Here is a 6,000-nt window from a genome sequence, read left to right as displayed (position 1 = left end):
ACTAATTAACCTAATGTGTATGGGAGGAAGCCAGAGTACCTGGACAGACCCCACACAGGCACAGGGACACCATGAGAACTCCACACAAACAGCCAGATCTGAAACCAGTGTGTTAAAGGTGGAGTCAGTCCGAGCAGTCATAGAGCAAAATTTATTCTTAGCCTGTTAGAGGCATTTGGAAGGGCGTCAGCTCTTGGTTGCGTTTAATGCTTGCATGTGCAGTTTGTGTGTTTTTTTCACCTCAAAGATAATACCCTAATGATGACTTAATAATATCAGATTACAAAGTTCATACCTTACAATGACATTAACTTAAGCTAATGTACGACTAATATGCGACAGCAGGAACAAATTCTTTTTAGCAGTGCTAGATCTAAAAGAAGAGACAGAAATTCTGTGATGAATGTTATGTATTTGTTTTTATTTTCGTTTTGCAATTATTCTCCAGTATAAGCCGTGTACTGCAGGCCAAGAAAATCAACTCCTTAGAAAGTAGGCACATTCTTGCATGTGCAAAACCCAGATATGAATGCGTGTCCACATGTAGCAGGGAGATTGTTTGGGTTGAGTCCAGGGTCAGCTGGATTTCTCCTGACAGTTTTATACACCCAATAGATGACTACTTGCTTGCGCTGAGATCCATATATGTTAACGTCCTTTATTTGAGGGTTTAAAAGCATGCTGTGATGGTGTGTTGCATGCTGTATTTATGTTTGGACCCTGAAAGTTCCATCTGACCACAGGCCTTCGTGGTCCTCACTCTGCCGCTGGGGCTGGGGTAACTCCTCCACGCAGGCTGACTCCTGTGTGTTGACATTTGAAAAACCAAACACCAGTCAGCAATGAAACATGAGACCTGCATGTGAAGGGGAGAAAAAAAGAAAGTGCAAGAGAGAGCGAGAGAGAGAGAGAGAGAGAGAGAGAGAGAGAGAGAGAGAGAGAGCGAGAGAGAGAGAGAGAAATATGTGCTCATAAAAAAAGAGAAAATAATGAAGGAAATGCCCCACACCCTGCAAGATGAGGGGGATGAGTTTCAAAGCTGGCCCCCTCCCACAGTTCCTTCTTCCTTTTCTGTGTGCACTCTGCAGCATCTGAGAGTGCTTTCAGCTGGGCTTTGGCTCAGATCAACCATCTGAGAAAATCTGTTTCCAATATGAGGGTTTCCTGTGAATGCAGGAAACGGCTCTCCACACAAAGCAAGCTTGTGTGGAGTCATCCATGGAGCTACTGCAACTCCTGTCCCTCCATGCCTGCTTCAGGGCCTGCTGCACCACTCACACCTTTTTTAGTGACGTCAGCCTCTAAATAGACAGTCAATGGATAGTTAGGCTTTCGGTCATGCTCTGAGAAAATGGGAGTTCTTAGTTTTCAATTCTGAACACATGTGATGATGCGCATTTTCTGATCTAAAAGCCAGCAGTGTAAGGAAATATTTCCCACGGGATGGACTGTCATCGCTTCCACCACGTACCTTTAACGCTTCTTCCATGCCTGGCCTACCGGAGGTGATGGGAATCATAGAGGCTTTTCCTGCTATTTAAATCAGCAGAACCAATAATCACTCGCAAATCTGCAGTGCTAGCCAGGATTTTCCCCCAAAAGTCAAGGTTGGATGACTTGAGTGTTTTTACAGGTGAAATAGAACTTCCTGGTGAGCTGGGCTCCTCTTTGTTTCACATTATGTGAAATTTTGACTGTTTTGACAACAGCATGAAGAATATAAAGTAATATACTGAATATGCTTTTGACAACATCAGTCACATCACAGCTGAGCTGGAGTTGCAGCCAATTATGCTGTACAGCCAGATCTTACAGCACTTAGCCGAATAATCCCCGTCTGGTTCCAGTGTGATGCAATGCCACAGGGAATTAAACATCTTTGGTTGAGACACATACAATCACCATTGCCACACCAGCCCTTTCTAAAAAGCGACTTCTATTTATGATCCTTTTCTCACACCTTTAGCTTTATGACTTTAAGCACTTAGCAGAGTAGTTAACCCCGAGGTCAGTCCTCTCAACATCGGTGTGGCCGCGCTCCATCTGCATATATACATTTCCATTCAGTGTGCACTCTGCAACTGTTTGTACACCATTTGTCACCCCTGCAGTGGGACATGTCTTGTCAGAAACCTAATGGTGACTCCAAGATCCTCTGCAGGCATGTTTTAATATATTGTATCTAATGCAAAATTTATTATTCAGTCCCATGGCCCCTTTCTCCCATTACCAACACAAGAACACAAGCACTGGATGTAGGAGACAGACCCCCCAGCTTATAGTTAGGACTGGATCATATGACCCGGTACTCACCTTTAGTTACGCTCCAGTTGGTCTAAGCTGGCGGGACCAGCTTAGACCAATGATGCACTGACCATTTCTTCTTCAATCATCACTTTTTTTCTCTATCTGTTTATACACCAACCTGCATTCAGTCATTATTTCAATCACTTATTATCAATCGCTGGTTCTCTTCCACAGTGTGTCCTGTCTTCCTCCCATCACCCCCAACTGGACACAGCTTATAGCTGACCCAGGGGTGGGGTTTCTTCCTGTCAAAAGTTCGTTTTTTCTTCCCACTGTCACCAAGTGCTTGCTCTTTGTTGGGGTGTATTATTAAAGGGTCTTTACCTTACAATGTAACACTTCTCGGGGCAATGGTTATTGTGACTTGGTGCTATTTAAATAAAACTGAACTGAACTGAGCACTAAATGTCTCAATGGGTACAGCATCCAGTCTCAGCAGTGACACACAGTATTGTTAATGGCACCGGTCTGCATTCAGATGTTTGCTTGTATGCAGCACACAGTTGTTTTAGCTTCAATATCATCTATTCAATAAGAATAATTTACATATCAAACATGCAGTAAGACACTATCATCACTCCTTTTATTGTCATTCACGTCTGGTCGGTTACCCTCAGTCTTTGTAATGCTTAGGTATAAACTGAGTATTGTTACGAGTTCAATGGCCCTGTGAATACTGTTGCTTTCCCTCTCATTAACCTCATAGCTGACAGCCAGGATCTTGACAGGGGGAGCCTTTCTCCCTAGACGCTGTGTGGAATAACTTTCCACAGAAAAGCATGTGGGAGTGTGCCTCTGGACATGCTCCCTCGGTCAATATTGGGCCTGATTTACATTGTGTTGATGTCCCTTGCAACCTTATTCCTGTGTTACAAACTACAAATGGAAGGAATTCAGAAACACTTTCCTGCATGGAAAAATTCAGGTCACGGCGACCTTTCACCAAACCTCGGAGCGGAGATCCTCAGTACAGATGTGCACAGATGTGTACACATACACATATTTGAGTGTGTGTGTACGTGATGATCCTCATGGCCATTTCTATTCAAACGTGTCATGCCTCCATCTGGATCCTGCTCTCAGAGCACATGTCAGGTAAGTCAGTGCCGGGTAACAGAATACGGGCACAGATGATGAGCTTCTGCTTGGAGCTAACCTGCCATTTATCTGATTGTCTATGCATGAAACTGTGGGGTCATGCATACACACAGACTTCCTTGAGGTGCTCGAAGGGGAAAATACAGACTGTCCCATGTATCGAGTTACATACGCCCTGTAGCTTCTTGACATTTCCGATTTATGTCAGAACCTTAAAGTATTAAACCTAACCAAATCTAACCTAACCAAATCTAGACCTGCTCAGCTTCACATAAGATATAATGATGAATGTACTTGTGACATATGTTGCAAATGAAAAGCAGGTGAGCATCAGTCAATCCCTCAAAACCTGGCACAAGGTCACCAGAGGTTGAAGAGGAAGAGGTCACTCTACCCCAAGGGGCTGATGAAGAGGGCAGAAAGGCCTGAAACTCTAGGAGTTGGTTTTCAATTAAGTCATGGCTCAAAGTGTCACATATGGACGGGTTAATATTTGCCTTAAAATCCAATCTAGTTTTACTTTAAGGCAAGCTCAAAGGAATCACACAAACATGATCCGAACTCCTGCATCACTGCTCCTTCCCCATGTGTTTATTGCTCTGTGACATATTTGCTCACAGGCTCATAGCTTGGTCTTTGAATTGCCTTTATATTACATTGCATATTACTATGGCAATTTCTGGACATTTATTAAAGTATGCATTGTGTGGGGAATGCAACCTGAACATTATTGTGTTTATTCTAGATATTCTATTCAGCTTTATCCAGAAAGCAGGGTAATGTGTACTCATACTGTTTTAAGTCTGTTTGTATGAGTGACAGAGAAAGAGCAGCAAAAGAAGACTTCAGAGACGAGCTGGAGACAGAAACACTAACAGAGATATCTTAAATAGAGGAAAGAGAAAGGAAATATTCAGGAGACTTCTATCTCACTGATGGATGGCTCCACATTGGAAGCCCAGACGTGGAAACCAGATGGAGGACAGGCTCCAAAACAGGACTGTAGTTTGATGAATAGTTCAAGAGGGAAGTTCATATCTACATAAGAGCTTCTCCTGCTCAGTAGGTCTGTAAATTTATCACTTACACAGCAGGTAGGATTTTTAATAATAGTAATTCTGGGCATTACAAAAGCATTCACTACATACTATATAATCACCAGGAAGTATGATTATGTTCCTTTACATGTTGGAGGAAGACCTGGGCAGATTTTTCAGTCAACCAATTTAAAATGACAGAAATCTTTTGGCCATCAGATAATTAAGAATCCAGTGTGCATATTGTGACTGTTTCATGACTTTGGGTCATTCGCTGATCACAAGAGTAACCAGTGCCACTTTTCTGAACGTGTGGTCAGCTTCACTCACCATTTCTTACCTTCTAAATATACAGTATACAGCTGCAATAACAAAGCTGGCAAACTTGAAATTTTCCAAGTTTGCCAGAGTTTTTGACAAACACCAAAAGTTCCAAAAGCTGACTCAGAGAAAAGAATTGAAGAAATGAGGTGGAACGATTACCTTTGGGCATTTATTATCCATAAGTACATAAGTATAAAGTGTGGACCTTTGTGCTATGACTTCTTTGTGCATCAAAATATGCAATCAAACGTTTTCACTTATTGTCATGTTTGATAGTCTTTGGAAACAATTTAAGAGAAAATGTTTTCTACAACATCTGCACTTGATTAAGGTCAGGAATTACAAAGCATTAATGTTATTCTTCTCTTGAAATTCTTTGGTAGAAAGACTTGTTTTCTGAGGGCTGTTTTGTTGCATGACGCACTTATCTTGGAATTTAGATCCAGGACAGATGTCCTGAAAAATTCTTTTAATATTTGCTAGTATAATTCAAACTTTATTGCTCCCGTAGTGATGATAGGCCAAATGCAGCAAAACAGTCCCAAACCATGATGCTTCCATCACATGTTTCACAGCTTGGATGGGATTGGTATCCTGGAATGCAGTGTTTTCCTTTCTCCAAACAGAACTCGTTTTACTTAAAACAAAAGCTCTATTTTAGGCTCATTCTGACACTCAACGTTGTTCAAACAGCCTTGTGGTTTGTCTCTGTGATCTTTAACAAAATGCAGATGGGTCGCAGTGTTCTTTTTGGAGAACAGGGCTCTTTGCAGCCCTGCCATACACACTATTTGTTGTTCAGTTTTCGCCTGATGGTGGTCTTGCGAAAATGAACATTATCCAAAGTGAGAGACGCCTTTTGCTTTACCCTGAGTTCCCATTACATACTTGTTCTTGGATTGATTATTGTTGGCTAACCAATTATGTGAAACCTGATGGTATGTTTTTACTCACCGGCCGTAGATATCTAACCAGTCAGTCACATGGCAGCAATTCTGTGTATTTAGACATGTAGAAATGGTCAAGGGAAACTGTCCGACAGGCAGGTCTGAGTATTTCCTACTGGGATTTTTTTTTCTCTATCTCTAAGAGCAAAAATATCCAGTGAGTGATATTTCTGTGGGTGAAAAAGCCTTATGATGCCTGAGATCATTCAAACTGATAGTAAGAAAACAGTAACTCAAATAATGACTTGTTACAACCAAGATATGCATTAGAACATGTCTAGATGGGC

This window comes from Neolamprologus brichardi, chromosome 5 (assembly GCF_056152115.1).
Source record: "Neolamprologus brichardi isolate AB-2024 chromosome 5, ASM5615211v1, whole genome shotgun sequence".
Classification (NCBI taxonomy): Eukaryota; Metazoa; Chordata; class Actinopteri; order Cichliformes; family Cichlidae; genus Neolamprologus; species Neolamprologus brichardi.
The sequence above is the reverse complement of the archived record's forward strand: the minus strand, read 5'-3'. Positions refer to the sequence as shown.